The sequence below is a fragment of the Saccoglossus kowalevskii genome, chromosome 12 (genome assembly GCF_978046115.1).
Source record: "Saccoglossus kowalevskii chromosome 12, keSacKowa6.1, whole genome shotgun sequence".
NCBI lineage: Eukaryota > Metazoa > Hemichordata > Enteropneusta > Harrimaniidae > Saccoglossus > Saccoglossus kowalevskii.
This window is the reverse complement of record NC_140652.1, coordinates 30,527,649-30,554,357: the sequence shown is the minus strand read 5'-3', so window position 1 is coordinate 30,554,357 and position 26,709 is coordinate 30,527,649. Positions and strand designations below refer to the sequence as shown.

General features: G+C 36.1%; 1 pseudogene; it reads left to right on the top strand.

Moving 5' to 3' along the window:
* Window positions 1-15,129: 15,129 nt before the first annotated feature.
* Window positions 15,130-26,277, top strand: LOC146735724 (folylpolyglutamate synthase, mitochondrial-like; annotated as a pseudogene).
* The last annotated feature ends 432 nt before the right edge of the window (window positions 26,278-26,709 follow it).

Here is a 26,709-nt window from a genome sequence, read left to right as displayed (position 1 = left end):
GCTCCTGTACCCAACCGTGGGGGTTCATCACACTAAACAACAGGTGTCACTATTACTAAGATAAATGTACTTTTTTTTCATTAAAATTACTGAATGCTTATACTTATGTACTAAAACGTTAGTTAACATTTAATATCAGGCAATGCATTGGTTCATTACCCTGGCTACGTGTTAAAATGGGTCTGAAGTCACTCTGGATAAGTACGTACATAACCGACCAATCTTGGACTTTAATTCAATGTGTTGGTCAGGGTTCTGACCCTGTGTATTTTTCAGTGGGTACCGTTTAATTTCATTACCCTGGCTACGTGTTAAAATGGGTCTGAAGTCACTCTGGATAAGTACGTACATAACCGACCAATCTTGGACTTTATTTTGCATGCGTTGGTCAGGGTTCTGACCCTGTGTATTTTTCGGTGGGTACCGTTTAATTTCATTACCCTGGCTACGTGTTAAAATGGGTATGAATTCATTTTGGATAAGTACGTACATAACCGACCAATCTAGGACTATATTTCAATATGTTGGTCAGGGTTCTGACCCTGTGTATTTTTCGGTGGGTACCGTTTAATTTCATTACCCTGGCTACATGTTAAAATGGGTCTGAAGTCACTCTGGATAAGTACGTACATAACCGACCAATCTTGGACTTTAATTCAATGTGTTGGTCAGGGTTCTGACCCTGTGTATTTTTCGGTGGGTACCGTTTAATTTCATTACCCTGGCTACGTGTTAAAATGGGTCTGAAGTCACTCTGGATAAGTACGTACATAACCGACCAATCTTGGACTTTATTTCAATATGTTGGTCAGGGTTCTGACCCTGTGTATTTTTCGGTGGGTACCGTTTAATTTCATTACCCTGGCTACGTGTTAAAATGGGTCTGAAGTCACTCTGGATAAGTACGTACATAACCGACCAATCTTGGACTTTATTTCAATATGTTGGTCAGGGTTCGGACCCTGTGTATTTTTCGGTGGGTACCGTTTAATTTCATTACCCTGGCTACGTGTTAAAATGGGTCTGAAGTCACTCTGGATAAGTACGTACATAACCGACCAATCTTGGACTTTATTTCAATATGTTGGTCAGGGTTCTGACCCTGTGTATTTTTCGGTGGGTACCGTTTAATTTCATTACCCTGGCTACGTGTTAAAATGGGTCTGAAGTCACTCTGGATAAGTACGTACATAACCGACCAATCTTGGACTTTATTTTGCATGCGTTGGTCAGGGTTCTGACCCTGTGTATTTTTCGGTGGGTACTGTTTAATTTCATTACCCTGGCTACGTGTTAAAATGGGTATGAATTCATTCTGGATAAGTACGTACATAACCGACCAATCTTGGACTTTATTTCAATATGTTGGTCAGGGTTCTGACCCTGTGTATTTTTCGGTGGGTACCGTTTAATTTCATTACCCTGGCTACATGTTAAAATGGGTCTGAAGTCACTCTGGATAAGTACGTACATAACCGACCAATCTTGGACTTTAATTCAATGTGTTGGTCAGGGTTCTGACCCTGTGTATTTTTCGGTGGGTACCGTTTAATTTCATTACCCTGGCTACGTGTTAAAATGGGTCTGAAGTCACTCTGGATAAGTACGTACATAACCGACCAATCTTGGACTTTATTTCAATATGTTGGTCAGGGTTCTGACCCTGTGTATTTTTCGGTGGGTACCGTTTAATTTCATTACCCTGGCTACGTGTTAAAATGGGTCTGAAGTCACTCTGGATAAGTACGTACATAACCGACCAATCTTGGACTTTATTTCAATATGTTGGTCAGGGTTCTGACCCTGTGTATTTTTCGGTGGGTACCGTTTAATTTCATTACCCTGGCTACGTGTTAAAATGGGTCTGAAGTCACTCTGGATAAGTACGTACATAACCGACCAATCTTGGACTTTATTTCAATATGTTGGTCAGGGTTCTGACCCTGTGTATTTTTCGGTGGATACCGTTTAATTTCATTACCCTGGCTACGTGTTAAAATGGGTCTGAAGTCACTCTGGATAAGTACGTACATAACCGACCAATCTTGGACTTTATTTTGCATGCAGGTAAGGTACACCTACAGACATAACTGTGGACATTCAGTTCTTTTTATTTAGATCATGGCAATTTTTTGGTCAGAGCCCCCTCTAGTTTTGTGGAGAATCATGTTCATTTGGAATGTTCTGATTGGATGGAAGTTCAAGCCTAGCAAGGTGTGATAGAATTGGCCTGTTATGTTCAGATTCAAATAAGCATGAACCACTAATTTGACAGGGAAGTGATACTTATAATGCAGCAAGCTGTTCTAATTGCTGTTGTGGTAGAGTTTTTCTATTTTCCTGTCAAATGCATTTATTGGTCCACTGAAAAATGAAAATAATGTTCCCTGTAACTTAGACTCTTATTGATCAAGGCATTTTAAAAATCATGGGTGTTAACTCCCCTCAAGTTATGACCCGTTGTCCCCTACAGAATAATGGTTGCATCTAATATTAAAATAAAGATGGCGGAGTATAGCGTTGATTCATCTCGTTCTACTCTGGATTACTTGAAGTCAATAAAGATCCTAGAAAGTTAGTATTTATATGCCTGTGTGTTTTTTTTTTGTTTTTTTTTTCACTGTCTTTGACTTTCCCAGTATGTTTGTTGCTATTGACAACAATTCAGTCCTCTGCCAGGCTTCAGTCAATGTTTTTCTTCACTACCTACCCAACTCCTCGTCGGGCACTATGTAGCTGGTGTGGTATATTTATCACAGACAGTAGGGCAATTGTCACATTTAGTGCTCCAAGAAAATATTCTCTGTCCATCTGTATTTATATAAATAAATGCAGTTTCTTTGGCTTGAATAACGATCACTGGCTTCGTACATACAGGTATACTGGTTTACCTGTTTCTAGTTGAAATATAGCCAATCTTATTAACCAAGACAGTTGGACATTTGCCACATGTCACAACACTCATTTCCAAGTGCCATAGCTTGAAACAAGTAGTCAAATCCGATATTGGCTGGAGCTTTAGTTTATATGGACATGGTAAATGGCAAACTAGATGGTCAGAAAGTAATAAAAATAATCACAGCTTTACTCCACCCACCCCACTATGAAGTAAAAGGCTGTTTATAAGGCCATGTATGATGGTTTCATTTTTCTTATGGAAAACAATTTTAATTAAAAACTTCTATGCTCCTGTACCCAACTGTGGGGGTTCATCACACTAAACAACAGGTGTCACTATTACTAAGATAAATGTACTTTTTTTTCATTAAAATTACTGAATGCTTATACTTATGTACTAAAACGTTAGTTAACATTTAATATCAGGCAATGCATTGGTTCATTACCCTGGCTACGTGTTAAAATGGGTCTGAAGTCACTCTGGATAAGTACGTACATAACCGACCAATCTTGGACTTTAATTCAATGTGTTGGTCAGGGTTCTGACCCTGTGTATTTTTCAGTGGGTACCGTTTAATTTCATTACCCTGGCTACGTGTTAAAATGGGTCTGAAGTCACTCTGGATAAGTACGTACATAACCGACCAATCTTGGACTTTATTTTGCATGCGTTGGTCAGGGTTCTGACCCTGTGTATTTTTCGGTGGGTACCGTTTAATTTCATTACCCTGGCTACGTGTTAAAATGGGTATGAATTCATTTTGGATAAGTACGTACATAACCGACCAATCTTGGACTTTATTTCAATATGTTGGTCAGGGTTCTGACCCTGTGTATTTTTCGGTGGGTACCGTTTAATTTCATTACCCTGGCTACATGTTAAAATGGGTCTGAAGTCACTCTGGATAAGTACGTACATAACCGACCAATCTTGGACTTTAATTCAATGTGTTGGTCAGGGTTCTGACCCTGTGTATTTTTCGGTGGGTACCGTTTAATTTCATTACCCTGGCTACGTGTTAAAATGGGTCTGAAGTCACTCTGGATAAGTACGTACATAACCGACCAATCTTAGACTTTATTTCAATATGTTGGTCAGGGTTCTGACCCTGTGTATTTTTCGGTGGGTACCGTTTAATTTCATTACCCTGGCTACATGTTAAAATGGGTCTGAAGTCACTCTGGATAAGTACGTACATAACCGACCAATCTTGGACTTTAATTCAATGTGTTGGTCAGGGTTCTGACCCTGTGTATTTTTCGGTGGGTACCGTTTAATTTCATTACCCTGGCTACGTGTTAAAATGGGTCTGAAGTCACTCTGGATAAGTACGTACATAACCGACCAATCTTGGACTTTATTTCAATATGTTGGTCAGGGTTCTGACCCTGTGTATTTTTCGGTGGGTACCGTTTAATTTCATTACCCTGGCTACGTGTTAAAATGGGTCTGAATTCATTTTGGATAAGTACGTACATAACCGACCAATCTTGGACTTTATTTCAATATGTTGGTCAGGGTTCTGACCCTGTGTATTTTTCGGTGGGTACCGTTTAATTTCATTACCCTGGCTACATGTTAAAATGGGTCTGAAGTCACTCTGGATAAGTACGTACATAACCGACCAATCTTGGACTTTAATTCAATGTGTTGGTCAGGGTTCTGACCCTGTGTATTTTTCGGTGGGTACCGTTTAATTTCATTACCCTGGCTACGTGTTAAAATGGGTCTGAAGTCACTCTGGATAAGTACGTACATAACCGACCAATCTTGGACTTTATTTTAATATGTTGGTCAGGGTTCTGACCCTGTGTATTTTTCGGTGGGTACCGTTTAATTTCATTACCCTGGCTACGTGTTAAAATGGGTCTGAAGTCACTCTGGATAAGTACGTACATAACCGACCAATCTTGGACTTTATTTCAATATGTTGGTCAGGGTTCTGACCCTGTGTATTTTTCGGTGGGTACCGTTTAATTTCATTACCCTGGCTACGTGTTAAAATGGGTCTGAAGTCACTCTGGATAAGTACGTACATAACCGACCAATCTTGGACTTTATTTCAATATGTTGGTCAGGGTTCTGACCCTGTGTATTTTTCGGTGGGTACCGTTTAATTTCATTACCCTGGCTACGTGTTAAAATGGGTCTGAAGTCACTCTGGATAAGTACGTACATAACCGACCAATCTTGGACTTTATTTTGCATGCAGGTAAGGTACACCTACAGACATAACTGTGGACATTCAGTTCTTTTTATTTAGATCATGGCAATTTTTTGGTCAGAGCGCCCCCTAGTTTTGTGGAGAATCATGTTCATTTGGAATGCTCTGATTGGATGGAAGTTCAAGCCTAGCAAGGTGTGATAGAATTGGCCTGTTATGTTCAGATTCAAATAAGCATGAACCACTAATTTGACAGGGAAGTGATACTTATAATGCAGCAAGCTGTTCTAATTGCTGTTGTGGTAGAGTTTTTCTATTTTCCTGTCAAATGCATTTATTGGTCCACTGAAAAATGAAAATAATGTTCCCTGTAACTTAGACTCTTATTGATCAAGGCATTTTAAAAATCATGGGTGTTAACTCCCCTCAAGTTATGACCCGTTGTCCCCTACAGAATAATGGTTGCATCTAATATTAAAATAAAGATGGCGGAGTATAGCGTTGATTCATCTCGTTCTACTCTGGATTACTTGGAGTCAATAAAGATCCTAGAAAGTTAGTATTTATATGCCTGTGTGTTTTTTTTTTGTTTTGTTTTTCACTGTCTTTGACTTTCCCAGTATGTTTGTTGCTGTTGACAACAATTCAGTCCTCTGCCAGGCTTCAGTCAATGTTTTTCTTCACTACCTACCCAACTCCTCGTCGGGCACTATGTAGCTGGTGTGGTATATTTATCACAGACAGTAGGGCAATTGTCACATTTAGTGCTCCAAGAAAATATTCTCTGTCCATCTGTATTTATATAAATAAATGCAGTTTCTTTGGCTTGAATAACGATCACTGGCTTCGTACATACAGGTATACTGGTTTACCTGTTTCTAGTTGAAATATAGCCAATCTTATTAACCAAGACAGTTGGACATTTGCCACATGTCACAACACTCATTTCCAAGTGCCATAGCTTGAAACAAGTAGTCAAATCTGATATTGGCTGGAGCTTTAGTTTATATGGACATGGTAAATGGCAAACTAGATGGTCAGAAAGTAATAAAAATAATCACAGCTTTACTCCACCCACCCCACTATGAAGTAAAAGGCTGTTTATAAGGCCATGTATGATGGTTTCATTTTTCTTATGGAAAACAATTTTAATTAAAAACTTCTATGCTCCTGTACCCAACCGTGGGGGTTCATCACACTAAACAACAGGTGTCACTATTACTAAGATAAATGTACTTTTTTTTCATTAAAATTACTGAATGCTTATACTTATGTACTAAAACGTTAGTTAACATTTAATATCAGGCAATGCATTGGTTCATTACCCTGGCTACGTGTTAAAATGGGTCTGAAGTCACTCTGGATAAGTACGTACATAACCGACCAATCTTGGACTTTAATTCAATTTGTTGGTCAGGGTTCTGACCCTGTGTATTTTTCAGTGGGTACCGTTTAATTTCATTACCCTGGCTACGTGTTAAAATGGGTCTGAAGTCACTCTGGATAAGTACGTACATAACCGACCAATCTTGGACTTTATTTTGCATGCGTTGGTCAGGGTTCTGACCCTGTGTATTTTTCGGTGGGTACCGTTTAATTTCATTACCCTGGCTACGTGTTAAAATGGGTATGAATTCATTTTGGATAAGTACGTACATAACCGACCAATCTTGGACTTTATTTCAATATGTTGGTCAGGGTTCTGACCCTGTGTATTTTTCGGTGGGTACCGTTTAATTTCATTACCCTGGCTACATGTTAAAATGGGTCTGAAGTCACTCTGGATAAGTACGTACATAACCGACCAATCTTGGACTTTAATTCAATGTGTTGGTCAGGGTTCTGACCCTGTGTATTTTTCGGTGGGTACCGTTTAATTTCATTACCCTGGCTACGTGTTAAAATGGGTCTGAAGTCACTCTGGATAAGTACGTACATAACCGACCAATCTTGGACTTTATTTCAATATGTTGGTCAGGGTTCTGACCCTGTGTATTTTTCGGTGGGTACCGTTTAATTTCATTACCCTGGCTACGTGTTAAAATGGGTCTGAAGTCACTCTGGATAAGTACGTACATAACCGACCAATCTTGGACTTTATTTCAATATGTTGGTCAGGGTTCTGACCCTGTGTATTTTTCGGTGGGTACTGTTTAATTTCATTACCCTGGCTACGTGTTAAAATGGGTCTGAAGTCACTCTGGATAAGTACGTACATAACCGACCAATCTTGGACTTTATTTTGCATGCAGGTAAGGTACACCTACAGACATAACTGTGGACATTCAGTTCTTTTTATTTAGATCATGGCAATTTTTTGGTCAGAGCCCCCTCTAGTTTTGTGGAGAATCATGTTCATTTGGAATGCTCTGATTGGATGGAAGTTCAAGCCTAGCAAGGTGTGATAGAATTGGCCTGTTATGTTCAGATTCAAATAAGCATGAACCACTAATTTGACAGGGAAGTGATACTTATAATGCAGCAAGCTGTTCTAATTGCTGTTGTGGTAGAGTTTTTCTATTTTCCTGTCAAATGCATTTATTGGTCCACTGAAAAATGAAAATAATGTTCCCTGTAACTTAGACTCTTATTGATCAAGGCATTTTAAAAATCATGGGTGTTAACTCCCCTCAAGTTATGACCCGTTGTCCCCTACAGAATAATGGTTGCATCTAATATTAAAATAAAGATGGCGGAGTATAGCGTTGATTCATCTCGTTCTACTCTGGATTACTTGGAGTCAATAAAGATCCTAGAAAGTTAGTATTTATATGCCTGTGTGTTTTTTTTTTGTTTTGTTTTTCACTGTCTTTGACTTTCCCAGTATGTTTGTTGCTGTTGACAACAATTCAGTCCTCTGCCAGGCTTCAGTCAATGTTTTTCTTCACTACCTACCCAACTCCTCGTCGGGCACTATGTAGCTGGTGTGGTATATTTATCACAGACAGTAGGGCAATTGTCACATTTAGTGCTCCAAGAAAATATTCTCTGTCCATCTGTATTTATATAAATAAATGCAGTTTCTTTGGCTTGAATAACAATCACTGGCTTCGTACATACAGGTATACTGGTTTACCTGTTTCTAGTTGAAATATAGCCAATCTTATTAACCAAGACAGTTGGACATTTGCCACATGTCACAACACTCATTTCCAAGTGCCATAGCTTGAAACAAGTAGTCAAATCTGATATTGGCTGGAGCTTTAGTTTATATGGACATGGTAAATGGCAAACTAGATGGTCAGAAAGTAATAAAAATAATCACAGCTTTACTCCACCCACCCCACTATGAAGTAAAAGGCTGTTTATAAGGCCATGTATGATGGTTTCATTTTTCTTATGGAAAACAATTTTAATTAAAAACTTCTATGCTCCTGTACCCAACCGTGGGGGTTCATCACACTAAACAACAGGTGTCACTATTACTAAGATAAATGTACTTTTTTTTCATTAAAATTACTGAATGCTTATACTTATGTACTAAAACGTTAGTTAACATTTAATATCAGGCAATGCATTGGTTCATTACCCTGGCTACGTGTTAAAATGGGTCTGAAGTCACTCTGGATAAGTACGTACATAACCGACCAATCTTGGACTTTAATTCAATTTGTTGGTCAGGGTTCTGACCCTGTGTATTTTTCAGTGGGTACCGTTTAATTTCATTACCCTGGCTACGTGTTAAAATGGGTCTGAAGTCACTCTGGATAAGTACGTACATAACCGACCAATCTTGGACTTTATTTTGCATGCGTTGGTCAGGGTTCTGACCCTGTGTATTTTTCGGTGGGTACCGTTTAATTTCATTACCCTGGCTACGTGTTAAAATGGGTATGAATTCATTTTGGATAAGTACGTACATAACCGACCAATCTTGGACTTTATTTCAATATGTTGGTCAGGGTTCTGACCCTGTGTATTTTTCGGTGGGTACCGTTTAATTTCATTACCCTGGCTACATGTTAAAATGGGTCTGAAGTCACTCTGGATAAGTACGTACATAACCGACCAATCTTGGACTTTAATTCAATGTGTTGGTCAGGGTTCTGACCCTGTGTATTTTTCGGTGGGTACCGTTTAATTTCATTACCCTGGCTACGTGTTAAAATGGGTCTGAAGTCACTCTGGATAAGTACGTACATAACCGACCAATCTTGGACTTTATTTCAATATGTTGGTCAGGGTTCTGACCCTGTGTATTTTTCGGTGGGTACCGTTTAATTTCATTACCCTGGCTACGTGTTAAAATGGGTCTGAAGTCACTCTGGATAAGTACGTACATAACCGACCAATCTTGGACTTTATTTCAATATGTTGGTCAGGGTTCTGACCCTGTGTATTTTTCGGTGGGTACCGTTTAATTTCATTACCCTGGCTACGTGTTAAAATGGGTCTGAAGTCACTCTGGATAAGTACGTACATAACCGACCAATCTTGGACTTTATTTTGCATGCAGGTAAGGTACACCTACAGACATAACTGTGGACATTCAGTTCTTTTTATTTAGATCATGGCAATTTTTTGGTCAGAGCCCCCTCTAGTTTTGTGGAGAATCATGTTCATTTGGAATGCTCTGATTGGATGGAAGTTCAAGCCTAGCAAGGTGTGATAGAATTGGCCTGTTATGTTCAGATTCAAATAAGCATGAACCACTAATTTGACAGGGAAGTGATACTTATAATGCAGCAAGCTGTTCTAATTGCTGTTGTGGTAGAGTTTTTCTATTTTCCTGTCAAATGCATTTATTGGTCCACTGAAAAATGAAAATAATGTTCCCTGTAACTTAGACTCTTATTGATCAAGGCATTTTAAAAATCATGGGTGTTAACTCCCCTCAAGTTATGACCCGTTGTCCCCTACATAATAATGGTTGCATCTAATATTAAAATAAAGATGGCGGAGTATAGCGTTGATTCATCTCGTTCTACTCTGGATTACTTGGAGTCAATAAAGATCCTAGAAAGTTAGTATTTATATGCCTGTGTGTTTTTTTTTGTTTTTTTTTCACTGTCTTTGACTTTCCCAGTATGTTTGTTGCTGTTGACAACAATTCAGTCCTCTGCCAGGCTTCAGTCAATGTTTTTCTTCACTACCTACCCAACTCCTCGTCGGGCACTATGTAGCTGGTGTGGTATATTTATCACAGACAGTAGGGCAATTGTCACATTTAGTGCTCCAAGAAAATATTCTCTGTCCATCTGTATTTATATAAATAAATGCAGTTTCTTTGGCTTGAATAACGATCACTGGCTTCGTACATACAGGTATACTGGTTTACCTGTTTCTAGTTGAAATATAGCCAATCTTATTAACCAAGACAGTTGGACATTTGCCACATGTCACAACACTCATTTCCAAGTGCCATAGCTTGAAACAAGTAGTCAAATCTGATATTGGCTGGAGCTTTAGTTTATATGGACATGGTAAATGGCAAACTAGATGGTCAGAAAGTAATAAAAATAATCACAGCTTTACTCCACCCACCCCACTATGAAGTAAAAGGCTGTTTATAAGGCCATGTATGATGGTTTCATTTTTCTTATGGAAAACAATTTTAATTAAAAACTTCTATGCTCCTGTACCCAACCGTGGGGGTTCATCACACTAAACAACAGGTGTCACTATTACTAAGATAAATGTACTTTTTTTTCATTAAAATTACTGATATATATATATATATATATATATATATATATATATATATAATTATTATCTGTTTAATTCGTTTAAAAGATTCCTCTCATTAGTAAATAGCGCCCTCACTCCACAATATTTAGAATGAGTGGTTGGTCAAAAGTTTGATGAGTCAGGTGCATCTATTGGCTAAGCTTGTTGTACATAGATGCAAATGAGTATAGGAACCATTAATGCTGTAGGGTGTACTGGGAGGGGTGGAGGATTTCATGTTTGTAATGACTGGTTGTAATGTGGTATCTCGTTGTTTTCAAGATGCAGCCTGATATTTGTTGCTTTCTTGGTTGTTCAATTGTGGCTAAAATTTGTGTGGTGGTGGGAGATGTGTTTATTGTTTGTTGAGTCATTGTTTAGACACCCTGCAGCTGGTATGGCCAAATCCAAATTCGATATGGTGGTGTTGAATATCTGTGCGATATGGCAGTGTCGTCTAAAAACCACGCATCAAAATGATTTCTGTTTATTTATTTACTGTTGTAGATCCTGAGAACTAGCCATTGAATATGATGTCGGGAATAAATGGTTTTCTGAACAAGCTTTATTAATTATTGCTGGCAATATTCCAGTATGAATTGGGAGCAAACTGTGACACCAAATCTAGTCGTTGTATTGTTATGGTTCTAAAATATTTTTTTTTAAATAAAATAAATTAAATAGAAATATATTATGTGTATTTTTGTATGTGGAAACATGGCTTGCCCACTAATAAATATAAAGAAGTGTGGTCTGCAGTTCTTTTTTTTTAATTTTTTTATTTGTGAAAAAAACTTTAGTGTAAACAATAAAACACTCACAGTGCAAGGCTAGTTCACCAACATGTCTATTCTCTTGCTTGAGTGTGAAAGTACATGGTTTAGTGACTACCTCTTATATTTTTAAATTTTAGAATTTCTTTTATTTGGGAAGGTTCTTCTATAAAAATAGAACAGATGTAATGAATTAATTTTAATATTTTATTTTAATTTCAGAAGTAAAGCAAATTCAATATCTGAGACGTATATCGTAGATGTATTCACTGCGCCTAGGCTACCAAATCTATAGGAACAAGTTATAAGTCATGCCATAGTTTGTTTACAGGTGAGTGAATTGTATACCGTCTCTAATTATAGCATAACTAGATACTCACTGCTTGTAATATTGTAATGAATTAATTTTAATATTTTATTTTAATTTCAGAAGTAAAGCAAATTCAATATCTGAGACGTATATTGTACACATATTCACTACGCCTAGGCTACCAAATCTATAGGAACAAGTTATAAGTCATGCCATAGTATGTTTACAGGTGAGTGAATTGTATACCTTCTCTAATTATAGCATAACTAGATACTCACTGCTGGTAATATTAATGAATTAATTTTAATACTTTAATTTAATTTCAGAACTAAAGCTGAATCACTATAAGTTATAAGTCATGCCATAGTATGTTTACAGGTGAGTGAATTGTATACCTTCTCTAATTATAGCATAACTAGATACTCACTGCTGGTAATATTAATGAATTAATTTTAATACTTTAATTTAATTTCAGAACTAAAGCTGAATCACTATCTGTGAAATCAAATTTTAAAAGATTTCAACGGTGGCTAGTCTGACCCCCCCCCCTAGGGCTAAAAGTTATATGTCATGCCATAGTATGTTTACAGGTGAGTGAATTGTATACCTTCTATAATTAAAGCATAACTAGATACTCACTGCTTGTAATTGTAATGAATTGATTTTAATATTTTATTTTAATTTCAGAAGTAAAGCAAATTCAATATCTGAGACGTATATCGTACACGTATTCACTACGCCTAGGCTACCAAATCTATAGGAAGAAGTTATAAGTCATGCCACAGTATGTTTACATGTGAGTGAATTGTATACCTTCTCCAATTATAGCATAACTAGATACTCACTGCTGGTAATATTAATGAATTAATTTTAATAATTTAATTTAATTTCAGAACTAAAGCTGAATCACTATCTGTGAAATCAAATTTTAAAAGATTTCAATGGTGGCTAGTCTGACCTCCCCCCCCCCCATAGGGCTAAAAGTTATATGTCATACCATAGTATGTTTACAGGTGCGTGAATTGTATACCTTCTCTAATTAAAGCATAACTAGATACTCACTGCTTGTAATTGTAATGAATTAATTTTAATAATTTTATTTTAATTTCAGAAGTAAAGAAAATTCAATATCTGAGATGTATATCGTACACGTATTCACTACGCCTAGGCTACCAAATCTATAGGAACAAGTTGTAAGTCATGCCACAGTATGTTTACAGGTGAGTGAATTGTATACCGTCTCTAATTATAGCATAACTAGATACTCACTGCTGGTAATATTAATGAATTAATTTTAATATTTTATTTTAATTTCAGAACTAAAGCTGAATCACTATCTGTGAAATCAAATTTTAAATGATTTCAACGGTGGCTAGTCTGACCCCCCCCCCCCTAGGGCTAAAAGTTACATGCCATAGTATGTTTACAGGTGAGTGAATTGTATACCTTCTCTAATTAAAGCATAAATAGATACTCACTGCTTGTAATTGTAATGAATTAATTTTAATAATTTTATTTTAATTTCAGAAGTAAAGAAAATTCAATATCTGAGATGTATATCGTACACGTATTCACTAAGTCTAGGCTACCAAATCTATAGGAACAAGTTATAAGTCATGCCATAGTATGTTAACAGGTGAGTGAATTGTATACCTTCTCTAATTATAGCATAACTAGATACTCACTGCTTGTAATATTAATAAATTAATTATAATAATGTAATTTAATTTCAGAACTATCTGTGAAATCAAATTTTAAAAAAATTCAACGGTGGCTAGTCTGACCCCCCCCCCCTAGGGCTAAAAGTTATATGTCATGCCATAGTATGTTTACAGGTGAGTGAATTGTATACCTTCTCTAATTATAGCATAACTAGATACTCACTGCTTGTAATTGCAATGAATTAATTTTAATATTTTATTTTAATTTCAGAAGTAAAGCAAATTCAATATCTGAGACGTATATCATACACGTATTCACTACGCCTAGGCTACCAAATCTATAGGAAGAAGTTATAAGTCATGCCACAGTATGTTTACAGGTGAGTGAATTGTATACCGTCTCTAATTATAGCATAACTAGATACTCACTGCTTGTAATATTGTAATGAATTAATTTTAATATTTTATTTTAATTTCAGAAGTAAAGCAAATTCAATATCTGAGACGTATATCGTACACATATTCACTATGCCTAGGCTACCAAATCTATAGGAACAAGTTATAAGTCATGCCATAGTATGTTTACAGGTGAGTGAATTGTATACCTTCTCTAATTATAGCATAACTAGATACTCACTGCTGGTAATATTAATGAATTAATTTTAATAATTTATTTTAATTTCAGAACTAAAGCTGAATCACTATCTGTGAAATCAAATTTTAAAAGATTTCAATGGTGGCTAGTCTTACCCCCCCTAGGGCTAAAAGTTATATGTCATGCCATAGTATGTTTACAGGTGAGTGAATTGTATACCTTCTCTAATTAAAGCATAACTAGATACTCACTGCTTGTAATATTAGATCTGTTTAATTCGTTTAAAAGATTCCTCTCATTAGTAAATAGCGCCCTCACTCCACAATATTTAGAATGAGTGGTTGGTCAAAAGTTTGATGAGTCATGTGCATCTATTGGCTAAGCCAGTTGTACATAGATGCAAATGAGTATAGGAACCATTAATGCTGTAGGGTGTACTGGGAGGGGTGGAGGATTTCATGTTTGTAATGACTGGTTGTAATGTGGTATCTCGTTGTTTTCATGATGCAGCCTGATATTTGTTGCTTTCTTGGTTGTTCAATTGTGGCTAAAATGTGTGTGGTGGTGGAGATGTGTTTATTGTTTGTTGAGTCATTGTTTAGACACCCTGAAGCTTGAAATGTTGTGGCCAAATCCAAATTCGATATGGTGGTGTTGAATATCTGTGCGATATGGCAGTATCGTCTAAAAAACATGCATCAAAATGATTTCTGTTTATTTATTTACTGTTGTAGATCCTGAGAACTAGCCATTGAATATGATGTATATATATAGGCAACCCGACGATAGAGACAGAAGGTTCATTAGTAATAAAACTGAACTACTGTGAGGAACCTCTGCAGTGTAAGTGTAGCCTATCGAGCGAGGTGAGTTCCCTACATCGCGTTAACAAAGGTAGTGTTCAAGGCAATATATGTTGCGATATAGTGGGTAACTAGGTAGTAGAAAGTAATATTTGCATCATTTCTCATGTTAAAACTTATTTTAATGTTTTTTGCAGGAATTTCCCAACTATTAACGTCGTATATATAGAGCAGATTCACATCTTATACTTGAAGAAATGTCGAAGGTGATATATTGTTGTTGATGAAATGTGCATATTTAAGCATTTCCGTGCTGGCATAATCCGTTGACGTTTTTTTGATTACTTTTGAATCTAAATCTTCCAATAATATCATGTTACACACTTGTAGGAAATGCGTCAGAGATATTTAGGTTTTACGGTTTTATTTAGATTACCAAACACTCCATAAGTCATAGATATTGTCAAGTAATTGTTCATAGCAAGCCAGTCAAATCAGTAAAGTGTTTGCCATCACTCAGTGGTTTTGTACATTTCCTATTGTTCACTGCAATGCAATATGTATACGACTGCCTACTGCAAATGTAATGTGCATACGTAATCATTCAGTGATTATGGCAATTTCAGACTTGTCACTGCATTGTACTTGTGTACATTTTAGACCGACCAATACAAATGTCAAATGTTTGCCAGCAGTCGATGAGTGTGTACATTACAGACAGCTGAATATATGTGTCAGATGCATACCACAATATTGGGGTTGTGTTCGTTTCAGACTGCCCAATACAACAGAAAATGTACGTCAAATGCTGATTGTGTCCATATCAGGCCGCCCTATAACTGCCAGTAACCAGTGAAACTTGTATTGATTGTTTCACCATTTGTTATTGTAGGACAGCATGAATATTTGTCCATTGTCAGATTATATTGAAATACAAAATATTCTTGTATCCACGCGCCACACTCCTACTATAAGTAAACTGATTCAAAATGTAAACAATTCAACTTACTCAGATATTTTTAATTAATTTGATTGTATGCACATATAAATGTCATTATATCTCAATTTGTCTGTATTGTCGCATTGTAAAGTCTTTATTACTATGAGTTACCTGATGAGAATTGTATCACGGGGTGACCTTGTCTGAAATAAATTACTCTGATAACGAACTCTCTATTATTTCTACAAAAATATGTCTTCATCAGCGAAATGTTCACCTTAATATACTATCCTTGTTCGGTGTGACGGGCGAGTGGGACTAACTTGCGTTATTTGTTTGGTCGCCCCTCCAAAATCAAGCTGAAACCTTTTGTGTCAACAAAATTTGCTCCTCAAAATGCGGGAAATAGCGTTTTAGAGGATCTTTATTTAAAAATGTTAAAGGGTAGCATGCCTCTGACCCCCTAGTAAGAACGCGCCTTGGGCGCAAAGTTAGTGAGCAGACCCCCCCCCCCCCTCATGCAAAATTTCGTTCCGCCGACTCTCTTGTCTGTTCATTATAATATTTGTATCATATTTTTGTTTAACAATTGAAGAAATACTGAACAAATGTATGCAATATAATAATCTATCTGATGATAAATCATGGTATACAAATAAGGGTCTGCCCGAATTCAGAGAATACTTGCGAAGTATTGGTATTTCTGTGAGTTAATGTTTACATGGAATTCACTCATAATGAATTGAAACATCACAATTATTTCAAGTTATATTATCAGTATTAATGCCATTCTTACACACACTCCCATACGTTATTGTCCATTTCGTTTGATAACGTAATATATTGGATGAATGAGAGTGTGTATAGACCTATCATAATAATGCATATATCATGTGAATTAAACACGGTTAAACACTCTTGAATATAGCTGCAAGCAGTAATGGTAGGTTTACAACTGTCGGACTATGCATTATTTTCACCTTCAAGTACATAACTCATCATATCATATTTAAATGACATACAAACTTATTTATATTACAATATATGTCAACTGTTTTCATTAAACAGTTACCTTTAATAAAGGTACAATTTGAATATTAGAGAAGGGATCATATTTTGCACAGTATTGCAAATAATTGTTGTATAGTGAATTCAAAACAATTAAAACTGAAGTACATAAACATTACAAAACATGTAAACAAACAAGAGGTCAGTTGTTTGACAAAGCGAGCTCGACAAATGGCATCGTCCATATATCATTTTGAATTATATTCAAAAGGTTTCTGAGTAGGAAGCACTAAAATAGAAACCGTCTAATTTAATCAACAAATGCACGACTTTTCCACACATTGAAGGGAGACATTTTGTAAGAACCGTGTGTTTTGAGAATTAAATAATCTATCTGTCTAATATAATGACGTATACTACACCTGGCATGCTGATTCAATCACTCCATCTACCTTTCCATTGAAATATACGTGTTATGTTGTTTTCAGCCTGACGATATCGATAGTCTGAATATTATTCATATCGCTGGTACAAAGGGCAAAGAGTCTGTAGCTGCTTTCTGTGAAAGTATATTACGTGCAAATGGATTTAAAACTGGATTGCTCAGGTGAGTCCGGTTGATAGCATGTTAATCCCACACGCCAATGCTTAATGTGTTAAAATTGCACACACATTGAATTGTATTGTTAACAAATATTTAGAAATAATTTTGTCATGTATAAAAACAGGCCACGACATGAAACATGATTTAAAGCTAGGAAAAGTGATATCAAATCTCCAGCGACATCAGGTTTTCTGTAATTGCTTATGATAGTGTAATATTCTCATTTAATAATTACACGTTGAATACAACGTTAACTATTACGTTTAGTTTGGCTGACTTCCTTTATTTTGTTCATAACCACACGGTGTATCAAATATTGGAACGGGCTACCAGATAAACGAATGAGATCATACCAAAGAAGGCCTATAAATGCATAACTAAAACAAACGAACATCATCATATATTGAAAATACTAGGATTCAGGTTCGTGTAAGAAAATAAATGTAGTTTAATTGTGAATGTTATTTGTCTTCCTTTATGTTCCCCACATTTGATTGAACCTCGGGAGAGATACCGCATTAATGGAGTACAACTAACAAGAGATCAATATACTAAGTATGTTCTAGAAGTCAACGGAAAATTAGAATTTACAAAAAACGACTGTTGTGAAATTAAGCTGAATATTTACAGATTATTTACATTAACAGGATTTTATTTATTTAAACAAGAAAAGATAAGGGTTTAAGTTTTTGATTTTGTCATTTCAAATATACAGTTTTTTGAACCTGAACCTGTAATATTTATAGCATAGTACTTGTTTATACGAATGACAAATAGTATTTACTAAATACGAAAGACATATAAACGTGATGCATGTGTTTATTAGCATTTTGTCCTTCTTTGTGGTTTTGTAACAATATACAGTGAAAATAACGGTATGTTAATGGCACACTTCAAATTTCTCTTGTAGGTCGATGTTCTTATTCTTGAAGTAGCCGCTGGTGGTGCTTATGACGCTACTAATGTCGTGCGATGTCCCACAGTGACCGGTACCAGCTTGTTGGATATTGATCATACAGACTTGTTGGGAGATACGCTCGATAAAATAGCATGCATAAAGCTGGTATATTTAAGGTGGAAACATGAATTACAATCCAAAAATTTAGTTGATATTAAACCTCTTTTGAAATATATTTTACGAACATATTTGTTTTTTAATATGCAATTTATCATGTGCATAAAATAATTATTGTTACAAATATCTTTACATACGTGTATTCGTAGCTTCACAGAACCATCCGTATTCTTGTTCACTATATCACACACAGAACAAAATGAGTACAATTTAAAATAGAACTTTGTATGTTTTTCAGCCTGGTCGACCAGCTTTCACAATTCAATAAAACAAAGACAGACATGGAGACCGCGGTTGCTAGAGCCAATGAAATACACGTATGTGTGCACTTATAATACGTATTAATGCGATATTACACACAATTAAAAATGTGTGTTGGTGTTCGATTGATATTACTTATGCATCAATACAATATGACATAATCAGTAGGAATTGAAATTACTGAGTCACGAGATAAGCACATAACAATATCTTATCTATCATAGAATATCAAAGCCTGTGAGTGATTATGTTGAGAATATTGACAGGGATTGAACAACCCAACATTGAGATACATGAGATACATTTATTTATGTATCGTTGAAGTGTTCAAAACATTTAAAAATCAATAAACTGGTGTTTAATACTTAAATATCTGTACAGGCACCACTTCAGCTTGTACCTGATTTGAAGGACTATGATTGGCAGGGACAACCTATGGAACTTGGAATAGCAGGGAATCATCAGAAAAGTAATGCGTGTTTAGCAATACAATTATGTAGTTAATGGATAGAAGAACATAAAGCACGTAAGTAAATCTTGTATTCCTATCTTTAATGACAATGAATTTTAATAAGAATGTACATATCTATGCACCTTTTGATTGAAGTTCACACTTTACATTATGTTACTATGTTGTGAAATTTGAACTCAAATAGGTTTGCTATTGAACATTTTTAATTTTTGGCATAGTGAAATGCGATATGGCATTTCAGATACCTACACTTAATATAATTTTGTTAAAAAGAATTGACGTGTCTGCAAAGGTATTCTGAACATTTTGAAACCGTGCCAGAGAATATGTATTTCATGCTATATATTATTATTATTTTCTTGAACATGGTATTACAACTTGGTGTTGCAGTCTATATCGCATATCCATATAGTGCAAAGTTACTAAAAACATTTCAATTCAGTCATGTGATTATCATGAAAATGTTGTAGTAAACCTCAACATGTAAACAATACACCGCATATGATGATTTAACCGAGTATTCACCCAAATCAAAGATGGCTAATATATAAGTCATGTCTATAAACAGAAACAGAAAAATAATATCATTCATGGACTTAATATGTGGGGGATTCTTGATTGTAACTTCGCTGCCGCTGTTTTTTGTCCAATCATCATGGATAATAGTGAGTATATAGTAATCAATTCACGCTTAAGATGATACACATGCAATCAATGCTAATTAAACAGATAATGATCATTTCAAAGTACAAACTAAATATATTTCCTAATATATATCTCCTAAAGTTACACTCTCGATATATAGTCAGAGTGGTGTCTACTCACATAAAATGTTTCGGTGTGAGAATTCCTGGTAAAAATGTCTGTCTTTGAATGTTAAATATTTGGAATTCTATGCAAGTTGTCTAATGCATGTGTTTACAGCAGTTGCAGGTTCGCTCTATTGTTTGTCGCGTTCTGTTTTAATGCCAACGATATCACCTGGCATCAGTTAAGATAAGACTCGAACAGAATACTCACGATTGAAGTAAATTTTGTACTTGTTGTCAATTTCGGTTACTTTGTGGTTTATTTTGACAATGGTAGCGTAGTACGGATTTGTTGGTTTATCATTAATTCAATCCGACTGTAATACGTGGTATTCATTTCTGTATCACGGTTTATTTGTCTGTCTGGCTGTCATTACATTTGAATTTGAATATTGTTGACTGGACATGTGTGAATACATATATGTTCGAGCAAAGTTTTTATATTCGTCTGAAGCGTTTTGGTTTTCCCCACAATGCAATCATTTTTTTTTGGTTTTGCGTAAACCGCAAACTCTACGCTACTTCATGGTATCTCGTGTAATAGTCGATATATGGCTTGAAATTGGCAATTTCTTAATAACTTCGCACACATGGGAATCTAATTTTTCTGAAAAGTGAAATTTCTATTTAATCAGAAGGCTGTATAAATGGCTTGAACGTGTGTCAGCTATTGTCGTTTGCTTTCAAGGTATTACTCTACGATTGGGCATTAACAATCTTCGAAAACCCGAAGTAAACATTTATAGCATATTGCATAAGCATGTTTTGTTTTGAAATTCGACCAGCAAAAAACGTAATTTTCAGGATGTTGTTTTGGTCTGGCTGTTGATCGTCGCAGTAAAACGCCGTTTTTTTGGTACTATTACTCTGGTTTTAAGAAGAATGATATCGGTATCCTGAGGTTTCAATGCTACTTGGGGTGGAATTAAGGTATATATGTGTGACGAGCTGTTTGGGACACCCCTTTAATTTTATTTATTATTATTTATACAATACCAAAAACGCAAGGAATGAGTGTACCCAACGGGACAGAATGATTCCCTGTACACTCATATAGAACTGAGTAGTCCACCCCTGTTCTATTTTCGCTCCGCCTGTAACACTGTGCGGCCGGAGGTGTTTGACCTGAGTCACGTGGTCAGGGAAATCCCCTACTTGGGCCTCTTCCTGCTCGACGGCGTGAAACTCAGATTGATGTTACACTATGACCGTTCAGAAACTGCTTTATTTTCACTATCATTATTTGCATCTGTAATTCAGCCTTTCAGTATTTATACAGTATGTTTTAAGGAATTGATTTGACGAGAATGTAGTTATTTCTGTTGAGTTTCTATCATTTAATCGTTATTCTTAGAAGTCATGATGCCATCGCCGCTACATGCTACACGCTGTACTGTGTTATCAATGAAGCTGTCGAACGATAACTTTCATAGACATTGAACTTTATTTGCTTCGTGATAATCGCTTTTTATGTTGTTTTGATCAAGTTTTCAGTACCAGTTATATTCGATTCAATGTCACTTATTACTCAACTCGGGATATAACTTTTGATGTAGTGCAGGTTACAATGTGATGAACGTGATTGTGTGAAATCGTGGGCCGACGTTATCAGTGGTTGCTATGACTACGCACATTCAACTCTTACAACCAGCGTGTTATCGATGCTTATTTTTGCTTTTGTTTTTATTTCATGTGAACCCATTGTGCATTGCTCTTCCTGCTCGACGGCGTGAAACTCAGTCAATAAAGGTATACGTAAGCACAACCTGGATCTAGAATCTATTATTTTCGCTGACACTCCCCATTTATGTCGGAAATCCGTGTCACATATGTTCGTGGGCACTTTGAGTGCCATTTTTTTTTTGCTTTTTCTTACCCAGACAGTCTTGGCTATTTAGATAGTGTTAAAATTTAAGAGCATTGTCATTGCTGGAACATACTCAAAAATTGATTTTAAAATATAGGGAACCGAGGCACGCGTATGTGATTAAAAGTCCCGGAAGTTAGTTTACGTTGCTCTTTGATTGACAAGTCACTGTTGATGTTATATGCCAATGAGTTGCTGGCCTCAGTTGCGGTACGGCGGTGTATGACTTCCTGTCCGCGACCCTGTTTACTTACCTCAAGTGCTATTAACTAGCCTCGCAAACTACAAAAAACAAACAAACACGAAACAGACAAGACGTAGACGCTTCCAACATGCAAGCGGAATAAAAACAAAACATACAGTTTTAAATGATACGGATACTTTTCCATACTTATCTGGCAACATGTCGATTACATGTCGATTTTTTTCTCTAAAGGCATTATAAAACTGAAGTACACATTTTTCGTTTCGCTGTAACGAATACTGTGCTTATAGCATTGGATAAACACCATTTATGTGCTGTTATCGATAACTAACTTTCCAGTGGCAAAATACACAAACGGAAAATACTCGGTTAATTAAAAATAAAAAAAATACTTCGAAAATTACAGAAAAATCGGCAACTAGATGCTGTTTTCAAACACCGCAGAAAAATCAACCACTTTGCGATGCCATCTTGGTTACCTTAATCGGAAACCCCCTTGCCAGTTAGCATGCATCTGTAGCGATGTCGCAAAGTACGTTTTACGGCCGTGCTCGGCGACCTCTGGTCTTAAGGCACTCTATGAATGAGGTATTTCAAGAGGTCAGGGTTCGTTTAAATTGTATCGATCCGTCTCCTCTGCAGTTGAATGAAACCTGTCTCGATTTACAATAGTTTCAATTTTTTCTCACCGGGGTTTGAGCCATTGAGTAGTAAAAACTGTGAATAGCCGTTGTGTAGCAAATTATTACGGCCCATTTCAGCCTGGTCATCTAACTTCGCACGGTCAATCTCACCGGAGATCGCGAAAAACTGCGCCTTACAAAGTATTTTTTAAAGGTTTGAGGAAAGGTAAATTTAGACTCAATCCACGCAATGGCGATCGTTATGTTTATATAACTGTATGAATATCTCATCGGCTTTACGTAATTCGTTGTGCTCCTCCCCAGTGGAAATGATAACACGACGCCATGACAGTTTTCACGCAAGCTTTTGACTCCGCGGACGATTTTACGTCCGTTTCCCTCGAATTGTTAATATTTTTTTTTTATCTGACGATTGAATATCAGCCAGCATCGGTGTATGATGGATTTTGGCATGTCGTCATGATGCAATAGCCATTTTTGTGGACGATTATCTCCGTTCGTGTTTTCTGGTTGCTCAAAGAGATTGGAAATTAATTAGCTCCCACAATTTTTGTCAGTATGTCTTAAAATTTTCACACTATTTTAACGTCGTCTTTGCGAACAAAGGGGCGTCTAGGCTTATTTTTAAAGCTTTGCATTCTCGGAAAATGACATTCGAAGTGTAAAATACTGACCGGGATTGAATATACGGCACACATCCTGCTTAACAAATTTGTAATATGAATACATAGCTTACTGTATATACACCTGAACGCCCATTTGTTAATAAACAACTGTGTCGCAGTGTAAGGCCTGCTTATCGCAATTGCGAGGGCCACCCACAGAACTCACACTGGACAGGGGGTTCTTTCACTGCTAGTATGGGGTAGACAAGACAATAGTACTGGAAATGAAAGACACATACACCAAAATATCGAGTTAAATCTCCTGGCTTTAATACCTCTTAAATAATTACAAGAAATGATGGTTGTAGCCTGTATCACTTGTCACACTATATCGTAGCAGAACACACAGGAGAGCAAGTTGAAAAGACGGACACCAAGTTGAAATGATGGACCCCCAACTGTCCTGAGTCTGTCCAATTTATAGGCATGATTCAGTGTCCCCGCCTGGGTTTCCACATGCGCCAATCAGAATGTGATCTTGCTAGCAGCTGTGTCAAGTAGGCAACTCAGTAGATCATAAATATCCTTTGGTATTCAAATAACATCACACCTGGTAGATTCCAATTCTCCTTCCAAAGTTGTAAACACCCTTTGTTATGTAAATTACAAGCACACCTGGCAGATTTCACTGTCCTTCCAGAGTTGAAAACAAGTATGACCTGTCAATCACTTTTATGACAGTTATCACAAATCAATGCACACCATTTCTTCCCATGATTCCATGCACACTTCCATTTGCAGGGTTTGAGGTAATATGGCAAAAAACATAAAATAAAGGATACTGACAAACTGATAAACGTTGTGTGAAAGTTTCACATGAATACTTATAAACAAGAATAGTGAGAGCTATTTAGATTTGAACTTCCCTGGTAAACTGAAAAACACAAGTGGAGATAATGGCTAATTTGCATAACCATTCATTCAGTAAGAAGTTTGCTAATGCTCATGGCTGTAATTAAAATGGCTGTAACAGTTCGAAATTTAAACCTTTGTTTAAACCGTTTTGTAAAAAGTTAAATATAGAAAATAATATGGAGATCCCGTCATTACTTTTTTTTCGCTACGTTTATTTTTGATTATTTATGTACAGCCTTGCTAAATCTTGCTAAGCATTCAAAAGAGAGATTGCTTGTATCTCTTTTCTATATTTTTAATTCGTCTTTTGAGCATGTTCAACTATTCACACTTCTGCGAAATTTTAACAGTATATAGCCACGACTGAAGTGCCCACGAACCTGCATCTATACCTTAAAACCTTCTAACATGAATCGTAAGCGACATTTAAGAAAAAGCATTTTTTTTACCGACACAACACTGGGTACATGACAACAATATATTAAATGTTATGAATAATGGAATTTGATTAAGGTTAGAGCAACATTCAACATAAATACAATTTTTCGTCTAGACAAAATGGCAAACAATATTATGTTTCGCTTACATTGAAATTTCAAAATTTGTATTTTCAATCAAATATATAACAATTAAAATTGTGATATGTTTTATCGCGTTAGGTAAAATTCTTGCTTCGGTTATGTTTGAGGTTTGTTGATTTTCACCAGAATAAAAATATTTATTTTCGATACCTGTTCCATGTTTTGACGTGATTGTTTGTCTGGTTATGTCGTATAATGTTCGCTAAGGCTTACTGGCAATAGTGTGTGTGACATCAATCAATCAGACTTGAAATCATGCTATATAGACAGATTGCCAACACAATAATGTGTTCACCACAATATGCTATTAAATATTCAGAAGGGTTCAAACTATTAGCCTTTGTGATTTTTTTATAAATTCAAAATGGCCAGCATTTGATTGTTTTATATTTTGATTATTATTATCTGTCGTTTAATTGTAAATGTATTTAGATTGCCTTAATTCAACCTGCTAAGCATATTTGCATTTATCCTAAGCTTTTTGATACATTCATTTTTGGTATTTATCCAATCCTTTGAAAACATGATTTAGGTAGTTTTGGTATATACATTCATTACTAATCCTATTCTATTAAGAACCTGGATTTGTGTAATTACGTAACAATTAACATCAGGCCATTGAGTAATTTCGAAGAATAAATCGATCTTATATAATTTCAAAGTATAGAGCTACAAATACCCACTGCCGTGACCTGAAATTGTATCCAAAGTAGCCCTGGATTACTAGTATGTGACCATGCACAAAACATACTTGAACGACCAATGGTAGCATAAATTTAAGAACTGCTCTGTTTATTATACACTCCAGTCTCGCCGCGTCGATAGCGACGTACACAACGCGTATAAAATACATTGTTAGTTTGCATGAAATAGGAACACACAACCACCGTCCTGCTACTGTGAATTGACCATTATGTTTGTTCGTTTATTAAAATGACGTCAATGCAATTTATGACTTTCGATTAACTAACTGATAATTTGGACCCAGTTTGTTTATGTGTGCGTCCGAGTCTGTTTCCTCGGCACTGACTCACCGTTATCCACCAAAATAGTGCACTTTTTGTATTTTACCAGGCACAGTAGAAACAATGGTGAATAAAGAGAAAAAGCCGTGCACTGGGTGAATTGTGCATTAACACGTTTCAGTCATTGGAAAAAGGGAATACTGCAACATCACACAAAACCATACCTTTGAATTTGGAATGTGTTCTTCACGCTCTACAATGGATATCTTGTGGGAAGAACTTGCGCATGGCAATCCCAAGAGCCCAGGATCCATCACCACCACAAATCATCATGGAAGCCGATCATATACAGGTTCTGGTTACTGGAAGCCTATATTTAGTTGCTTGTGTTATCGAAATTCTTAGTCAGGATATCGCTGCACCTGGCGATTCACACGATGGGGATATAGTCTAGGATCATTTGTAATTTCGTGTATTTCTTTTTTGGTAGAAGCAAAAACTCACTTGATTTTGAAAGAAGATATCATAAGCTTTAATAAAAATTAGGGTGTCATTTTTTGTTCACTTCCGAAGGGTCTGAAATCCAAGATGGCGTCCAAAATGGCCGCCGTTTAGCAATAATTGAATATATTGACTCATACACATGTTAAAACTACAAACAAAGTGTCTAGATATATGTTTTTGGACACGAGGAAAGCAAGGCTATATTCAAATTTAGGCTAAAATTATGATTTACATGCATATGGTCAAGATGGCTTCCATTCTGAATTCTATTGAATTGAACACCGTAATCTATACAATGATATTGGAAATAAATATACAAACAAAATAGCTGTTTGATTAAACTAATGTATTGCATGATAAAGTCAAAAAACAAATCTACAAA